Genomic DNA, 20,992 nt, shown 5'->3' on the forward strand with positions numbered 1-20,992 from the left:
AAACCACTTATTAAATGTTAGTGGCATTTCTGAATTGGATGTTGTTTTAGTTCTTCAAATGGTATTTGAATATTGATCTCTTGGTTCAAGTTAAGAAGAACTAAGCTTCATGTTGACCTGTATGAACGCAAAACATAGCGCCTCACCAATATGCGCTATGTGTATTGTCATGTCGAACTGAAAAAGCTATCGGCCTGAAAAAGTTATTGACATGAAATGCTAGACCCACTTGTAATCGAATGAATCATTATCACGCGAAATATAGCGCCTCAACAATATGCGCTATGTGTATTGTCATGTCGACCTGCAAAAGTTGTCGGCCTGAAAAAGTTATTGACATGAAATGCTGGACCCACTTGTACCCGAATGAATCATTATCATGTGAAACATAGTGCCTCACTAATATGCGCTATGTGTATTGTCATGTCGACCTGAAAAAGCTGTCGGACTGAAAAAGCTGATGACTTGAAATGCTGGACCAATTTGTACCCGAAAGAATCATTATCACGCGAAACATAGCACCTCACCATTATGTGCAATTTAACCTAAAATTATTCTTAGCTGCCTATAAAAACCTCGCGCATTTCAGTTATTATTTGCGTCGTAACGAAACAAATAGAAAAACTTTCCATTAATTTTAAATTTTCGAGCATTACGACATGTTTGGACGCAATTACGTTCCAAGGTGTTACTGTGGCAAATGTGCGATTTCGAAGCCGTGTTGGTCTAATTGCAATCTGAGGCACATACGTTGGATGTGTAAACAAGTTGTAAGTTATTATTCTTGGAAGAAATGTTTGTTAATACTTTTTATATAACATGTTAATTAATAGTCTTGTGTTATTCTCTCATTGGTAGGACGAAAAGAAATGTGGTTTTGATTAATGGTATGATGAACCCATTAATCAGGAATACTACAAATCATGTTTGCTAAACATTTGGAATCTGACTGGTGAATATGAACTCCAGATCGTGAAACTACAAGAACAACTTGCAGCATTGCAGAAGAAACTAAAAGAGGCAGAAGAGGGAAAAAATAGGTTGGAGGAGAAATTTAAGTGGTTGAAGCACAGAATAATGGGTGATAGTGACTAAACAAACACATTGATGCGCTGAGTGAAGTATTTTATTTTTATGTTGTACGTGTCATGTATTATCTTTAATTTGTAACGAATTTACATCTTATATTAAGCTGTCATTTTTTTTGTGTTGAAGTGTTAAACTAATAAATATCTCTAGAAATAAAAATTTGTGTGCAAATTATGTAAAACATAAATAATGTGGCTATTATATATTTAATGCCATATATACAAATAATAATAAATGTCAATATGTCCCACAACATGTATGCTTTAAAGCATTGGCTGGCCTGAGGCGCATCCCATCCCGCACGGCTACTCTATCAGGATCATCCTTATCACGTCGCCTCTTTATCGGAGGATGCGCTGCAACATGATTGTCGGTAAAGCTGACAGATTCGGTAGAAGCGGCCGTCAGGCCGGTAGTAACCTACAGAATAATAAGATATTTTAGTATATAAAATAATAATTAATAACGTACGTGTTAGGATTTTTTTTAATGGTCATACCATGGTCTCGTGTTGCTCAAGGTGGTATCCCGACTGTCATAATGAGCATCGTGTTGCTCAGGGTGGTCACCCGGATGATCATCTCTAATATAGTCCATGGGTGCCTCAACGCCCCCTTGTTGGGGACCCCGTCCTCGCCGACCACAATGACCTCGTGGGGGCACCCCTTCCTCTCTGCCCATGCCTGCCACATCTACCACGTTCAAGCTCCACTGGTGGACCATGATGGTACTCCTATGGCGGCACATAGGCAGCCTCGTATCCTAAGCGCTCATCATCTCGGGCATGCCTCAATGTCTGGGTAGCCAGATCTGTAACGTGCCAGCCATACTCGTGCAAAGCTGCCGCTTCCTTGCCGGTATACTGCAACATCTGCAATCCCAACAGGTAGAACTGATGTAAGCCAATAGCCTACATAACATGTAAAATATTTATTACAAAAGGATAATTTAACGTTATAAGTAAGTATAACAAATAACATACCAGTGCATCATGCCTCCCGACGTATGGAATGTACCGACCACCAGCGCAATGAACGAGATTCTTGACGAGAAGTTGGGTAACGCTGTGATACTAACCCATATACTCATGCTCGCCATCCGTACACTCAGGTGCAAGGGGTGAAGGAATCAGGTCATACCTCTGGTCTCAAACCTCAATCTAGGCCTCTAGCCAGGCCAAGTATGCCTGATCAACCCTGGGACGATCATCCCGCTAGTAATGTGTCCTAATCCAAGTGGGCGGAATAAGTACAAGCTGCGGTCGACCAAACTGGCAAAGGACTCGCTCCGTGGCATGATGCTCGACAATATCGAGAGATATCAGTGGGACGGAAGAGCTCCACATAGCTCGGCCGCAGGAGCAATAATCAGGCAAACCAGCTATGAGCGTGTCGCTGTATGGCCTCTATAAGAACCATTAATTAAATGCAGGAATCGTGAGTAAACGCAACACATATAAAACCAGGCCAAGTAAACGTAAGTATACATGTACCTGTGCGCCTTAAAGAAAATCCAACAAATCCCTGTAATAGAGGAGATGATGTCGAGCCCCGAACTCGCGTCCGTAGCCTCGCCTATCAACCCACCTCCAAGATAAATGGAGAAACGATGGAGGTGGTGCATACCGAGCGATGGGTGGTAGAGGTGGATGGATATGCAGGAACCGCTCCCAGGCCCAAACCTAATATAGATAGTGGACGTAAAATTTAAGGTATTTTGTTACTATGTATGTTATAATCATGAAAAGAATTGACTATGTTTCCACTCAATGCAGTCTCCTCCACTGGCTGGAAACCGGTGAGCCGCTGCAACATATGCAGGTAATGCAATCCCCTATAGTCTCTAAGAGCATGCAGGTAAGCTACAGGTAATCCATCAACCAACAGCCCGAAGAGAACCTCCATGTCCTCAAGCGTGATGGTAGCCTTACCGATGGGTAGATGAAACGTGTGCATCTCCGGTCGTCACCGCTCTATCATATCCATGATCAACGCCCAGTCGAACTGCAACCAGCCGATCTCTATGATCCTGTAGAAACCCGTATCCTGAAGGCGTCTAACTATACGGGGATGCAATGGGTGGTCCCTAATGAACTCCTACATATCGTCTATACGTCTGGGGCGGAATGTCTGGGACAAACACTGCCCCTCCCATATGTATGAAGACCTATGGTTGGCCTGTAGCAACAATAGCTCTAGATATGTAGGTCCGGGAAGCACAAGGGTAACCTCCATGACAATGTCTGTAAATTAAAAAAATTAATTAAAGTATTTTTCTTTTTAATTGCTTAACATCTTTAAGTATATTGTAATATCTTTTATATTAATATTTAATCGATATTTTTACTATATTGTTACTTAGGTTGATACATTTTCTATATTATAATTTTATATGTTAATTTATTATTTTATAGGTTAGTTTATTATTTTATATGTTAGTTTATTTTAAATATTAGTTTATTATTTTATATGTTTGATTCTTATTTTATATGTTAGTTTATTATTTTATATGTTATTTTATAATTTTATATGTTTCTTTCTTATTCACCAATTTTTGGGTATAATAGAATTAAATAATTAATTTTTATATGAATACATGATTTAATTAATAAGTATTCATATACAAATAATTAGTTTGACAAATATTATTGTTTTTAATGTTATTTTCTTACATTTATTGACTAGAATTCGAGAGTTTGTGTTTGAACTATCATCTTTTTTCAGATAGTTTTTGGGGTTAACAGATAATTAAATGATTAATTTCAATAACTACAAAGATACTACGCTAAAAGCCACTACATTGTACTACGCTAAAGGGCACTATATTATAATTACGGGCACAACATTAAAATTACGGGCACAACATAACACTAAAGGGAACTAAATAACATTAATTATTCATAAAATAATAATTTATCTATTTTACTAATCTTTTAGCACATAAATAATCTAATCCAGATAACAAAAAATAAATTATTTTAATTACAAAACAATCATGAAAATACATATACCACAGTAAAAAAATAACTAATAAATATTTTTTATAATAACTAATAACATAAATTATTCATAAAATAATAATTTCTCTATTTTACAATTTTGTTTAGCACAATAATAATCTAATCCGGATAAAAAATAACAAATTAATTATATCGCAAAATAATCATGAAAGAACATATATCACAGTAAAAAATAACTTATACGTATTTTTTATATATGAGTTTTAACAAAAAATAAGTCGGAATACCTCGATTTTAAATTTTTTGAAAGGTGAAAATTTGATTATTTGGGGGCCGAAACGAGCAATCCACTATGCGATAACGCCTTAGATCCGATGCTAGCTTGCTACAATACCGAGAATCTATAATTTTTGTGGGACTGATGGGTTCCAATAGAGTTTTTTTGCGTTAAAAATGGGGGCTCAAATCTATACCTTTTAAGTGTTCCGCTGGGAATTAAAAATGGGGGCTGCTGGTTCGCGTCTGGTGGGGAAAGGAGATGTCACAGTTTCTTATATAGGTATAACGCCCATGTTGATATCTAATTTTTCCCTCATATATTTTTCAAACAATATATATACTTTTAAAATATCATTTTGTATTATTATTTAATTTACAAGATTTACACAAGTACTTATTATTTTCCATAATTTTAGAGCTTTTAAATTAATTTTCTCGCATTAATTTACATAAACAATTCAGTAATTACCCTTTTAAATTATTTGTGATGACTTAATCACTTCAAATTATTATTTGCATCCTTAATACATTTTTGAAATATTTTCACTTCATTTTTATATAATTACAATTGTACTTTTAGGCTAATCGCATAAATTTACAATAATAGCCTATATTTTGCATTCTTATTGCAATTTACATTTTATTTAGTGTAAAAATAATATTTTGCATTTTTTATAGCCTTCTATTATTGTTTAAAGTATTAATTTGCATAAGTAGCATCTTTATATATTTATTTAGCTATTTTATTAAATTATTTCCCTTTTAATTTCTATTTAAAAGAGGTGGCCCAATTTTTTAAAACTAATTTTCGGACCAAAAGGCCCAATACCCTAACCCAATAACCCCTAGCCCAACACCAGAAACCCACCACCCATACCCATTTAATTAACCCGCCCCAATCCCTCTTTAAAATCCTAGCCATTGGTCTCTAAGATCAACGGCCCACAATCAACCTACCATTTTAAATTACCCAACCCCAATCCCTAATCCTATTTCCCTCTAACCCGCCGCCCTGAAACCCTCCCCCTTCTATGAATAACTTTAATCACCGCCTTCCTAAAACACTCTGAATCCATCTCAAACATGAATTCCTTCCATGATCTGCTTACTTTATTTGTATTATCTCGTTACCATTCACCCGTTCGTGGTGTTACTTAGTACTTGCCCGATTTTGGCAAGTACTACCTCTCCGAATCAAGTGTAATCATCCTCAACCTACAAGATTCAGACGCAAATCCGTCTGTATACACTCTCAACAGGATCATGTGGTTTCGATTCACCGAGATTCTTGGCTAATTTTTTAACCATTTGCCAACAAGGGTTTGTCCGGTATTTTTTTTTTACCTATTTTTACTCGGAATAGGCTATGCATGTGACTTTCCTTATTCCTGCTTAAATTTGACTGATTTTCTTTCCCTATTTGTGTTTAATTGATTATTTTCCATATTTGTTCTTCCAATTTCTGTCACTATATAAACCCCTCCCAAGTCCCCTTTATTACAGACTTTGAAATTGATTTTTTTCACTAAATATTGGGGTTTTGCTACTCCCTTGCTCTGTTTTCTTTATTGGCCGGCTGAAAGCCAAGGCCATTAACACCTTGTTACTTAACCTGTTCTTGGTGCGAGCATTGCCCTGAGTTCATCAAAGCTCTTGGGAACTTTGACGCATTGGGATTTTGGGTTTTCTGTGAAAATTCATTCTTTACTGTTCTTCGCTTAACTAGTGAGTTACTAGACTTTGTAATTTCATTCCTTTGTATCTATGATTTGCATATGTTTTCACTCCTGAAGTTCGTTAGTTTAATATGTTTTTCTGGGCTGTTTTTTGTGCAATTAAGTTTTCTTTCTTTAATTTTTTAGGTCTCTTTAACTTTTAGCTTCAAACATGACTAAAACTGGTTCTATTAAGTAGATATTTTCCAAATCTGACTAGTCCATGTGTTAAGAATTACTAATGTTTGGGACCTTTACACTTATTTGCATCTCTTGGTGTTTAATTTTGCCTTACGCTATCAATCTTGTTATTCGAATATGCTTTGCCTACATAATTTGTGCTCTCTTTCGTTAGCTAGTCGATTGTGTTCAAAACCTGAGTATGTACACTCACTATATGGCACAAATCTGTTTCCTATCCTTTTCTGAATTGTTGTGATGATATCCTGCCTATATAGCATGTTTGATCCCGTTAGTATGCCCTTTAGCATGTTTAACCCTCCCCTGATTCACCAGTAGTTGTAATCTACTTTTCTCATGTCTAAATGTTGTCCTATTGCCAAATTAGCATGACTGTTTCATAACATCAGGACCTATACTTAGCAGAATATGGACCTCTTCCTTTATTATGAATTTGTGTATGCTACTATTACCAATCCTGCAAACCTGTTATGCTAATGTATGACCACTTATGCACTAGGTGTTGAACTTGTTCTTCTGAATCTTTGCTAAGTCTGTTCTAAAGCCCCCTAAGGCCTGTTTGATAATTTGCTCTATGTGCTCAACTTGACTATGTTTGTATCCCCTCAGCTTTGTCTCTCAACCTTGGTTTACTATCCTTCACTTGTCATCTATGCTCTCTCTTGAATTCTCATTCTTAGCCGGCTGAATGCCAAGGCTACCTAGGTTCTACTATTGATCACCCTAGTGTGAGCACTGCTCGGGGTCCAATTGAGACCCTTGTGAACTCTGACACACTAGGGCTTGGTCCTTAGTCATTCTCTAAATCTCAAACTACTCCCATTCATCCTATTCCATCATGTTATTTGCTATGTACCTGAATTGGCTGATTTAAATGGTGCAACACTTGGTGCTATGGTTGAATAAATAGAGTTTGGGCTCCTTTATGGATTCTGGGGTTGTGTGTTGGATATGGCCCATATTAGAGGTCTGGGTACGCTGTATGAGAGTTGTTGAAGGCCCAGACAATGCTGGGTATTTCATGTTGAGTCTACTATGGGCCTATTGTCAATGTTGTGTAACATTTATATTTTTACTCATTATTGGGCCTGTAATAACTTTTGTATAAACAATTTGGGTGTTAGTAAAAAGGGGAAATGGGTAGAATTTAATATTTACATGCAAAATGGGTAGATAACATGCCTATAGGACTTGGTATTTTATTTGCTATATGTGTTGTTCGATTACATGTACACTGCAGAAATCACAACATTAGAAGAATCATACACAAAAAATGTCTGCTCGCAAACCCCAAATATTGCAATTATATTTATTGTTATGTGTTATTAGAGAACCTGCCTATAGGAATTAGTTTCTCATAGATGTTTCTGTCAATCCTCATCACCTACTAGAAATCATGCCTATAGGATTACAATTATTCTACTTGGCGCTGCTCACCTAGAAATTATGCCTATAGGATTAAGATATGACGATAAAATAAGCTTTAAAGTGCTGTGCGTTAGAGATCCTACCTATAGGAAATAATTGCTCGTTAATTGGTTAATACTAGACTATTCAAACACTGTTTCCTGAGCGTCACTGTTAGGAAAACCTGGATAATTCTAGGACTTTTCCCATCAAATTTTGTTATACTCAACTGCGTAGATCACCTAGGCATAATACATATAGGATTGGAAACTTAAAACCTTCAATAGTCAGCTTTTAATACCTGAATAATTCTGTCTATAAGCAATATCCTGCATCTGAAATTGCCCGCATACTTTGACTCAAAAATCATCTAGAAAGCATGTTTATAGGTTTAAGATTCTGGATTCTATAGCTTCCTAATTGGCATATTGTTTGCGTGCATTCGCTGCTTAAGTGTGGAGGTCAATGTGAGCCCTCAATTGCTTTTATGTGAAGTCTTTATATGTTTTGTTTATTGCCTAGTTTTGCATTTTTGAGCAGCCTAGATAAGGTCTAAAACCATCCAAATAGAGGTCCAAAACCTCCTGGACTATAGGTATGGGACGGGTAGTACATGCATAGGGCATGACTTAGAATTGAATTAGAGCGCTCTTAGTTAAACAACTTTAACATAGTAATCGGGTAGCAGGAAATGATAGTATGTGTCCGCTGGATAATATGAGTAACACGCTATCTCAAGGGTGTTACGAAATATTATTTATGTTGCACGGAGTGATCCTTTAGGTTAAAACACTTAGGACCTTCCCCAAACTTAGGACCCCCCCTTTCCTTTCTTTTCTATTAGAATGAAAAAATAGTTGTACCTCCATATTCAAGATCTCTTTGTAATAAAATTCTTAGATTTTGTACTCTCTTTGCTTACTTGATCACATAGACTAATCCATATAATTTAAGTTCGTCCGGGACCCACAGTTGTGGACCTCGAGGAGTGCCTAACACCTTCTCTTTGAGGTAACTTGATCCTTTACCCGATCTTTGGTGGCATTGACCAGTTAAACCGGAGTCATTTGCAAATAGGTGCCCTAACGCACCTTAAAAATCATTAGGTGGTGACTCTCCTCTTTTAATACCTCCTTAAAAGAGTTGTCACATGTCGAAACTCGATTTTGCAAGAAAAAAGGGCGCGACAACATGGCGACTCTGCTGGGGATTTACACTTAGGCTCTTACCATAGCGAATTTGGCTTATATGGATTAGTCTTCTTTGATATAAACACGCTTCCCTTTTCCATTTTTATTTGCTACTACATGCACATTCCTCTCCTATTTTCCTTTTACTTGTTTAAATTCGTTGTAATATGCACATCACTTCCCTGCTCCACCTTCCTTTGCTTAAATTGGTTATAACATGTATATCCCTTTCCTATTCACCTTTATTTGCTCTAAACTGCTCTTCATTTGTTTAAAGATTGCTATATCATGTCTCTCCCACCCCTACTCCCTTGCTTACTTTATTACATTCCCTATATTCCATGAACTTACTTCTTCCTTTGTCTTTCTTTTTACTTCTTTTATGTTTTACCTTAATACTGTATTTATTACTTTTACATATTTATCATGCAAATACTTGGCAACATATTATTATCTTTGCATAAAGCATGCTCCACATCATATTCCACTCGTGCTCGATTAATAACATAGCGGCACTTGATGAGTGTCCGCGCTCTTCCAAAATTACCCTTTTAAATTGGTAAGGCTTACTTGCTGTAAACTAGTCGATCAGCGGTGCAGTCGACGGTCCCGTGCCTTTCCCTCTCAAGTTGTCCACTTGAGAGTACTGGTCTAGACCCTTCTAGAAACTTCACTCCAATATCAACTGTGCATGCATCATGTCAAACCTAGTATGGGTTAGAACGTTGTCCATGTGATAATCCACTAAGATAAGCCTTGTCCAAAGTCCGACGGGATTTCCATAATCCTAATGGACACCATCACGTTATGTGCATTACTTGGAGAAAACATTTCGGTATGTTGATCATTAATGTGTAAATAGTCAGATCCGGAGGGGGAAAGGGATAACTCTATTTGTTTGCAGAAAATGAAGTACGAAGTCCCCAGGTTTGGCATGGTTCAAAACATCCCACCTTTGCTGCTTGATTGGTGGAAGAACCTCTCACCTAGTGACAAGAATCATGTGAAAAAGGGTCCTTGGTAATTTACCTTCCTTATTGGACATTCGGCCAAATAGGGCATTGATTGAGGCCGCCACTATATTTTAGGATGAGAAAAGATTTGTCTTCCGCTTTGGTGACATAGAAATGACTCCTTTATTAGAGGAAATAGGAGGCTTCGCTAAGCTGCCATGGGATAGTCCGGGTTTATTAGTACCAGAAAATCGCACTCCCCGTAGTTTTTTGAAAATGTTGGGTTTTAAGAAAAATGATGAGTTACTCTGTCCGAAGAAGTCATACATCCCATTTAACCTCCTTTACGAATGTTATGGGCATAGCAAGTGATATCGCCTTCATCATGATGAACTTGCCATCACTTCCTTGGGTTGGATGCACCGCCGAGTTTTTGTGTTCATTGTCTGTTTCTTGGGATTGCTGATATTTCTGATGAAAGGGGGAAGGATCCACACTCGCTTAGCCATGGTCGCTAGGACGCTAATGGAAGGAATCGAGGTACAAACTTATACTATCATCCCCATGATCTTGGCCGAAATGTATCGCGCTTTAGATCGATGCAGGCAGGGGTATGGACACTTCGAGGTCTGTAATCTGTTGCTGCATGTTTGGTTATTAGAACATTTCCAGAGAGGTGAATATCGCCAAGAGCTTCTGCGGCGACCATTGAATGACTACATAGCTTACCATCATCCAAAGAGAATGACATTTATCCCAGATGGGTTTGCGCAACCTGGAAGTGCTGTGAGCTAGGTGCGTTTCTTCAGCAATCTGACTGACAAAAAAGTACATTGGATGTTTGAATGTTCCCTTAGTAGTGAGTTCATCATCAGATCAAGAGAAACTACTCATCTAGTGCTGATCGGGTTAAGAAGGATCTATCCTTTTGCTCCTATAAGGGTAATGAGGCAAGCGGGAAGAAAACAGGTTATACCTCGGGTTTCCAACATAGTCCAATACAAAGAAGATTTTAAAGGGAACATCATTTCATTCAAGTTCGAGGCACAACATATGTGGCATCAAAAGGTCATTGTGGAGAAAGATACTATCGAGCCAGACAGGTATCATACCGGTCATGTCTACTTTTACCCATCATGGTTGGTAGATGATATAGCGGGGGATGTCAAGCTAGGAATTAATATGGAAAATAGGGTTATAGATGACACTTCTGAAGCACAAGTCAGGTATAGGATGTTGTGCAAGAGGGTCTTCGATTCTGAAGCTAGGCATTTGGAACAACACAAAGTGGATATGAAAGCGATCAACGAATGGAGAGAAATTGCTACTGAATCAACAGAGAGATTGGAATATTTGGAGCAAGGGCTAATGGAACTTGAGGGAAAGATGAGAAAGAGACTCTCGGATTGTCAGAACATGGAAGGCAATGGAGGAGGGCATCTAGCAAGGGCTTAGTTACTATTGGATATGCGCGACCTAGGGAACTTGATCGACGGATACAAGAAGGCCAAGCATGGAGAAGGTCTTTCTGGGGACAAATAGATTAGGAAACAATGTCTTTATTGCTTTCTAGATTCGTTCAATTTTTTTTTATTGTAATAAGGCAAATGCCATTAGTGACTTTCTCATTATTGTCGTTTTAGTAAATATTTGACTCATTTTTGCATTAATGAAATGACGCAATTGTTGGAATTAATTGTCTCCAAGTCTATGTGTCACTTAGGCCTACCTCGGGCACAATGAGGTCCCTCAAATTAGGATGCGAATTTATTAATTCTGCAACACATGTTCAATATTGCAACCATTCTTTTAATACTCCTTACTGACTTGGTTACCTTTTTGTTTTTTCTTTTCTTTTGTTTATTCCCATTCCCCAAGGTTGGTTCGTGCATACTGGCATCGTCAGCATATCACACTAGATCCAGAGGTCCTCCATCTCCTCCTTCACCAATTGATCCCAAGAACAAAGGAACAACGAAAATGGATGATATGAGTGGTATTAGAAAAGACAATGCTACCCACGCAAAGAACATTGAAACTTCAGACGGCTGGAGTACGCCAGCACAGAATGATTTGGTCCAACGTCTGGAACAAAAAATATTGGAGATACATGGGGAGCTTGAGAAGGTTCGGAACTTGGCAAACCTTTCCCTCACCCTAAACTTCCCCGACATCAACCAACAAAACTCAAACGCCCAAAACCCGGTACCTCCCCAAAACACACAAAACTAAAATCCGCAAAATCCCCCCGCGCCTCATCAATACGCCACACCTTCTCAAAACCATAATCCTCCACCAGTACCTACCCCTCCATAACACCATAACCATCCACTCAATATCCATAAACCACAACTTATCACACTCTGCAGAACGCACCACATCCTACCCCTGATCCCCAAAACTCAATCAATGACCACTATTATGCCCAGATTCTCAGAGTCCTTCAAAGCAATCCTATATATGTGGAAACTTTACCCCATACCCCACAACAAACCCTATATATACCCGAATCTACCGAGAAAGACCTGCTCATCAAGAACATGGTGGAAGAACTCAAGAAGCTTACTAGCAGAGTTCAAAGTGTCGAAGGTGGCAAAGGCATTGAGGGTTTTTATTATGAGGATTTATGTATTCAACCAGATGTCGAACTGCCAGAGGGTTACAAACCTCCTAAGTTCGAAATGTTCGATGGAGCTGGTGATCCGAATGTGCATTTGAGAACGTATTGTGACAAACTTGTAGGGGTTGGCAAGGATGAATGAATCCGTATGAATATGTTCATAAGGAGCCTCACCGGAGACGCCTTATCTTGGTAAATCAGTCAGAACCCAAAGAAGTGGGTTAATTGGGTGAGCATGGCGTCAGATTTCATGGATCGGTTCAGGTTTAACACAGTTGACGCACCAGACGTTTTCTACATTCAGAATCTCAAGAACAAACCAACATAAACTTTTCGCGAGTATGCTACTTGGTGGAGGTCTGAAGCCGCAAAAGTAAGGCCGACACTTGAAGAAGAACATATGAATAAGTTCTTCGTCAGAGCTTAGGACCCGCAATACTATGAAAGATTGATGGTTATTGAAAATCATAAATTTTCTGACATCATTAAGTTAGGAGAAAGAATAAAAAAAGGGATCAAAAGCAGAATGGTGAAAAACTTTGAAGCACTCCAAGCCACAAATAAAGCTTTGCAGTCAGGAGGTATCTCCAAGAAGAAAGAAGTGGGTGTAGTAATAGTAGCCCAAGGTCCAAAGTCTCCTCTCATATACCAAACACCTCCACCCACATATCAGCCTTCACCTCCCAAATACCAACAACCTGCCGCCACTTACCATACCTATAACACCCAACCAGCATACTACCACTCACCACCATTACGCCAAAATTACCAAAAACCAAGACCAAATTTCGATCGCAGACCACCCAGACAATACACTCAAATTGCTGAACCCATAGACCAACTATACGAGAGGCTAAAGGCTGCCGGTTATGTCACTCCCATTCCTACTGTTGCTATGGAAAACTCTTCCCAGTAGATTAACCCAAATAAGACATGTGCCTATCACTCAGGCATGGAGGGTCATACTATTGATGAGTGTCATACTTTGAAGGATAAGATTCAAACATTAATTGACACCAAAGTCATACAGGCAAAGGAGGCTGCACCCAATGTCCGTAACAATCCTCTCCCGGATCATAGGGGTCAAGGGGTAAACGTGATAGAGACCGATGAAGAATGGGACTCGAAAGGGTCAATTGGACTCATTCGAGAAGGGGATAATCCTAAAACATCTCCAGTCACTCTCACACCTATCGTGGTACAAACTCAGGTACCGATTGAAGTTGAGGTAGCCGCACCAACTCCGCTTGAGGTTGAAGTAACAACACCCTTCACCGTGATGATAGCACCTACACCATCTTATAAGTCTAATGATATACCATGGGATTACGTTGCGGAAGCAAGAAGGAAAGGAAAAGCAAAAATAGAAGAAACAGGTGCAGCGCAAGGCATGACCAGAATCGGTAGGGTTTATACACCCGAGCATTTGGGAGGAACGAGAAAAGAAGCTGCATCTAAGCCGCCTGTCATTGAGACTGGCCCAGATGACCTTTGGAGAAAGGTGAAATAAGAGAATATTCTATGGTTGATCATCTGAACAAAACCCCTGCTCAAATATCCATTTTATCACTGCTGCAAAACTCCGAGGCACATAGGAACGCCCTGATGAAGGTGTTGAATGAAGCCTACGTACCCAATAACATCACCAGTGGAGAAATGGCCAACATGGTAGGGCAAGTGTTGGAAAGCCACAAGATCACTTTTCATGAAGACGAGCTGCCACTGGAAGGACTAAGTCACAACATGTAGCATATCACAGTGCAGTTTGAGGACAAATTCATTGCCAGAGTCCTGATCGATGGGGGTTCGAGTCTCAACGTATGTCCACTAACTACTTTGAAAAGATTAGGTAAAGGCCTGCACGAGATACAAGCAGGAAGTATGAATGTGAAAGCATTTGATGGGTCTCAAAGGGCCACAATTGGGGAGACCAACCTTAACCTACAGATGGGCCCAACCTGGTTTGATGTTGAGTTTCAAGTATTGGACATATCTGCTACCTACAACCTATTGTTGGGACGACCTTGGATACATGCCGCTGGGGCCATAGCTTCTACTCTACATCAGGCCGTGAAGTTTGAGTGGAACCATCAGGAAGTGATTATCCATGGAGATGGTAGAAATCCTATTTATACCAATTAGACTATTCCGGTCATCGAGAATAGAAGGAAGTTGGGTGGAGAAACATACCATCGCATCGAGTGCGTCAACGCAATAGAGAAAGACAAATGGTGGAGCAGTAAGATAGAAAGCATACTAACATGGACAGGGTATAAACCCGGCAAGGGTCTCGGCAAGAATCTCCAGGGGATCACCAAACCTATACAGCTAAAGTGACTTGGCATAACTTTTGGGCTTGGGTATGAATACACCTGGCAAGAGTATCAGAATTGCTCGCCACCATGGCGTGGTCCTTATTACCCTCTAGAACAACCAGTACCACATTTACACCAGTCATTTCATCAAGCTGACATGATGTGGGGGTCCGAAGAAGATGAAGTTTTAGCTGGTATAAGGAATTTGTTTCTGGATGATGAAGACATGGATTGCAGTGTGATAGTTGAGGAGGAGGAGGAGGATGAGGAAGGCCTTATTATTCAAACCGTGGAGAAGGGAGATGTTCTCAAGAATTGGACTGATGCACCATCAAGGGCCCGTCGAGTTCTTGGGTAGCCTGGCAATTAACATCATTTATTTTTGAAAGCAATTTTATGAGCATCTAAGACATTTTCAGTATTTTGTTTAAATATTTTTTTTTGAAATAATTGCTCGAATCATCGAACTGCACTTGTTTGACGTTTTAAATCTTTATCAATGGATTGCTGTTTTTAGTATTTATTATTATCCTTTACATTTTCTCTCTCTACAATGTTATTATTACTTATCCTGATGAACCTACGACTGTGACATGTAATGAGATAACGCAACATAAGGATATTGATTCAGAGGATCTGGAAGAGGATATAATACCCGAGAAAATTGTCAGAGAAGTGGAAAATTTTAAAAATAAGCCTAAGTCCAATTTGGATGAGACTGAAATAGTTAATTTGGGAAACTCCGAAATAGTCAAGGAAACACATGTAAGCATTCATCTATCGCTGTCAAGGAAGGAAGAATACATCCAATTTTTGAAAGAGTATGAGGATACCTTTGCATGGTCTTACGACGATATGACTGGTTTTAGGACATCCATAGTGGCTCATAAGCTACCCACTAATCCTATGTGTCCACCGGTAAAACAAAAGCTCAGAAAGTTCAAGCCGGATATGAGTTTGAAAATAAAAGAGGAAGTCACTAAGGATCTCAAAGCCAAGGTTCTTAGAGTGGTTGAATATCCGACTTGGTTGGCCAACATTGTGCCGGTTCCGAAGAAAAATGGAAAAGTCAGAGTGTGTGTTAATTACCGAGATTTAAACAGGGCGAGTCCCAAAGATGATTTCCCATTGCCCAATATACACATATTGATTGACAACTGTACCAAGCATGAACTCCAGTCCTTGGTGGATTGCTTTGTGGGGTATCATAAGATCTGGATGGATGAAGAGGATGCCGAAAAGACAACCATTTTCACACTATAGGGAATATACTACTATAAAATGATGCCGTTTGGTTTGAAGAATGCTGGAACCACTTACATGAGAGCCATGACAACTATTTCCCACGACATGATACACAAGGAAATAGAGGTGTACATGGATGACGACATCATCAAATCCAGAAGAAGCACAAATCATATAGCATACTTGAGGAAATTCTTTGATCGACTTCGAAGGTACAATCTGAAACTGAATCCTGCAAAGTGTGCCTTCAGAGTCCCTGCCAAAAAATTGCTAGGATTCATCGTCAGTCGACAAGGGATTGAATTGGACCCATCAAAGATTAAAGCTATCCAGGACTTGCCACCATCGAAGAATAAGAAAGATGTGATGAGCTTCTTAGGGTGTCGCAACTACATCAGCCGTTTCATAGCACAACCAACTGTGATCTGTGAGCCGATCTTCAAAATGCTGAAGAAAGATGCTGCAACATGCTGGACTGAAGAATGTTAGAAAGCCTTCGACAAAATCAAGGAGTATTTATCCAAACCGCTCGTTCTGGTCCTACCAGAGCCAGGAAGATCACTGCTGCTTTATTTGTCTGTACTGGATGGAGCTTTCGGTTGCGTTTTGAGACAACATGATGAAACTGGAAGAAAGTAGCATGCAATATATTATTTGAGCAAGAAATTCACACCTTATAAAGCCCGATACTCTTTGCTGGAGCGCACCTATTGCGCTTTAACACGGATAGCTCAAAAGTTGAGGCATTATTTCTGTGCATACACCACATATCTCATATCAAGGATGGATCCGTTGAAATACATCTTCCAGAAATCCATGCCTACGGGAAAGTTAGCAAAATGGCAGATATTGCCGAGTGAATTCGACATCATCTATGTAACTCAAAAGGTAGTAAAAGGGAAAGCATTGGCAGATCATTTGGCAGAAAATCCTGTGGACGGAGAATACAAACCATTGAAAACGTATTTTCCCGACGAAGAGGTATCATTCGTAGGAGAAGATATCACCGAAGCATATGATGGTTGGAGAATGTTCTTCGACAGGAGCTGCAAACTTCAAAGGAGTGGGTATCAGAGCTGTTTTAGTATCAGAAACTGGCCAACACTATCCGGTATCTGCAAAACTCAGGTTTCCATGTACCAACAATATGGCAGAATATGAGGCTTGCATCTTGGGACTCAGGTTAGCCATTGACATGAATGTTCAGGAGTTGCTGGTGATTGGAGATTCTGATCTTTTGGTGCATTGGGTTGTAGGAGAATGGGCTACCAAGAACTCCAAAATATTACCATATCTATACTGTGTACAAGAGCTGATCAAGAGGTTCACGAAGATAGAGTTTAAACATGTTCTGAGGTTTCAAAATGAGTTCGCAGATGCATTGGCCACTTTGTCTTCCATGATACAACATCCAGACAAGAACTTCGTCGATCATATCCCAATAGGAATTCATAAACAACCGGCTTATTGTGCTCATATTGAAGAAGAAAATGAAGGGAATCATTAGTTCCACGACATCAAAGAATACTCGGCAAAGGGAGAGTATTTGGAACATGCAACTCATACTCAGAAGCGCACACTCCGAAGGTTAGCCAACCATTTCTTTCAAAACGGAGGAATTCTGTACAGAAGGACTCCAGGCCTGGGATTATTACGGTGTGTCGACGCCAAGGAAACATCCAGATTGCTCGAGGAAATACATTCCGGAACCTGCGGACCGCACATGAATGGCTTTGTCTTAGCTAAGAAAATACTAAGAGCAGGATATTTATGGATGACTAGGGAAACAGACTGCATCAAGTATGTCCAGAAGTTTCACCAGTGCCAGATACATGCTGATATGATATGAGTGCCACCCAATGAACTCAATGCAACAAGTGCACCCTGGCCTTTCTCCGCTTGGGGCATGGATGTCATCGGTCCAATCGAACCCGCTGCTTCAAATGGGCATAGGTTCATTCTAGGCCATAGGCTATTTCACAAAATGGGTTGAAGCCGCATCTTACAAGGCTGTTACTAAGAAGGTCATCACAGATTTCGCTAGGGATCGTATTGTTTGTCGGTTCGGGGTGCCGGAATCAATCATCACCGACAACACCGCCAACCTTAACAGTGATTTGATGAGATCCATGTGTGAAACATTCAAGATCAAGCATAAGAATTCCACAGCATACATGCCGCAAATGAATGGAGCTGTGGAAGCCGCCAATAAGAACATCAAGCAGATATTAAGGAAGATGGTAGATAGTCACAAATAATGGCACGAGAAGCTACCATTTTCCCTACTTGGATATCGTACCACGGTTCGCACATCAACCGGGGCAACTCTTTATTTGCTGGTCTATGGTACTGAAGCCGTTATTCCCGCCGAAGTTGAAATTCCTTATTTGAGAATCATACAAGAGGCTGAACTCAGTGATGCAGAATGGATACGAAGTCGCTATGAACAATTGGCTCTCATTGATGGGAAAAGAATGAATGCGGTATGTCACAGTCAACTCTACCATAACAGAATGTCCATAGCTTTCAACAAAAGGGTCAGGCCTAGACAATTCACACCGGGGCAGTTGATGCTAAAGCGGATCTTCCCGCATCAAGATGAAGCCAAAGAAAAATTTTACCCAATTGGCAAGGGCCCTACATGGTTCACAAAGTACTAACAGGAGGAACACTCATACTTGCAGAAATGGATGGAGAAATTTGGCCAAAACCTATCAACTCAGATGCAGTCAAGAGATACTATGTTTAGACTGTTTACATTTCTTCATTTGATGTAACTGAACTATGCTTGACCTGATTCCCATTTAAGAGGGGATATATAGGCTGCCCTGTGGGTTCGGTCACATCTTAATAAAATCTTCATTTTTGCCATGGCTAGAAACTGGGGTAGAATTTTGAGGAGGACCCTCAAAATTCTAAAGCTAGTCTAGCCAACTTCGTCATACGCAGAACAGTCAAAGGATTGTTTTTAAACTGGGGCAGAATTTTGAGGAGGACCCTCAAAATGCTAAAGCAAGGAGGTCGCAATGTCTCTAAAAAAATGTCATAGTCATTGGCTCATCTAGGTTACTTAATATTGCATACTGCCATATTTCAAATAACTACACTCATCAAATGCATGCATATTTTTCGAAAAAACTTTATTTCTATAACAACCAGATGCTGCCCAGGGTAACTCAAACAAGATCTCAAGACAGGAGCAAAAGCAAAGCAAGAAGGTGAAAGCACAGACCAACCTTCCCGCACAAAACTCACAATCTTTCCTTGGATGCAGGCACAGTAAGACAACAATATCTGCAGACACATCAGGTCACTACCATCAAGACAACAAATTATCTATCACAAGTATCTCTAGCTAAGAAATACTCTACTTTCTCACTATCACTCATCGTTTTCTTGCATGAGGCTAAGCATTGCCTCCTTAACTGCATAAGGCTAAGCATTTCCTTTTCCCCATGAGACTAAGTAGTGTCTCCTATTTGCATGAGGCTAAGCATTGCCTCCCTAAAGGCTAAGCATTGCCTTTTCCGCATGAGACTAAGCATCGTCTCCTATTTGCATGAGGCTAAGCACTGCCTCCTTAACTGCATAAGGCTAAGCACTGCCTTTCTTTGCATAAGACTAAGCATTGTCTCCTATTTGCATGAGGCTAAGCCCTACCTACCTATTTGCATGAGGCTAAGCCCTGCCTCTTTAATTGCATAAGGCTAAGCACTGCTTTTCCTGCATGAAGTTAAGCATCGCTTCCCTTACTTGCATGAGACAAAGCATTGTCTCCTCTTCCTGCATGAGGCTAAGAATTGCGTCCCTAATTCCTCAAGGCTAAGAACTGCCTTTTCCTTATGATTAAATGCTATCTCTATTACGCCATCTAAGACCTAGCATTATCCTCTACTTACCTAGGGCTAAGCATTGCCCTCATCTTACCCAAGACTAAGCCTTGTCTTATCCCATCTTCGCATACGGCCAAACATCATATTTTGCATTTCATGGGCTGAAATATCTCCAGTTTGTCCAAATGCATCATGGTCTGAAGGCATCGTCCTCATATCCAGAAGACACTATTCCATGGCCCGAGGATCTCTCAAAAGTGCACATCATTATTCAAAGGCATCATGGTTCGGAGGCACCATTCTCATGGCCCAAGGACATCATTTCATGGCCTGCGAATCCCTTATCACATGATTCATGGCCCAGGACGTCATGGTCTAAGGACACAACCCTCACCGTCCAAAGACAACCCTCATGGTCCGAAGAAAATCTGCATCATGTTTAAATTCTCGTAATAATCCATATATACTTGCATGCATCGTATTTTAAGTTTTGCAGGTAATACAGGAAGTAACCGTTCTCCTAATGGGAGCAATATTTGCTCCGATTTCCGTTCAATGTTCACATCCTGCAATTATTTCAAACGCAACCAACTACCATCAATTGCCTGTATTTTACTCTATGACCGTTCAGATATTTACTCAGTGATCCATCCGTAACGTTTCAGATTCACATTGATGACACCACATAAATTCATCTGATACTGTCCTATCCCAAAAGAACCTTTTTCGAAGCATACGACCATTCCAATAACAACTCCATCGGTTTAGTTCACCGTTGGATCTAGAACTACACATGGCCTGATTCCCGTAACACCAGGGATATGTAGGCAACTCAAGAACTAGGGTTCGGCCTCCATTTTTTTCAAATCACCTCAGTCGATCAAAATCGATCATCATTTTCTTTACCTGACAACTCTTTCATCATTCCCGAGTAAAGAGAGGCAGCTGTTGATACCCAATTTTGCTCTCATATATTTTTCAAACAATATATATATATACTTTCAAAATATTATTTTGTATTATTATTTAATTTACAAGATTTACACAAGCACTTCTTATAATTTTTCATAATTTTAGAGCTTTTAAATTAATTTTCTCGCATTAATTTACATAAACAATTCAGTAATTACCCTTTTAAATTATTTGTGATGACTTAGTCACTTCAAATTATTATTTGCATCCCTAA

Source organism: Nicotiana tomentosiformis, chromosome 1 (assembly GCF_000390325.3).
Source record: "Nicotiana tomentosiformis chromosome 1, ASM39032v3, whole genome shotgun sequence".
In the NCBI taxonomy this organism is placed as follows: Eukaryota; Viridiplantae; Streptophyta; class Magnoliopsida; order Solanales; family Solanaceae; genus Nicotiana; species Nicotiana tomentosiformis.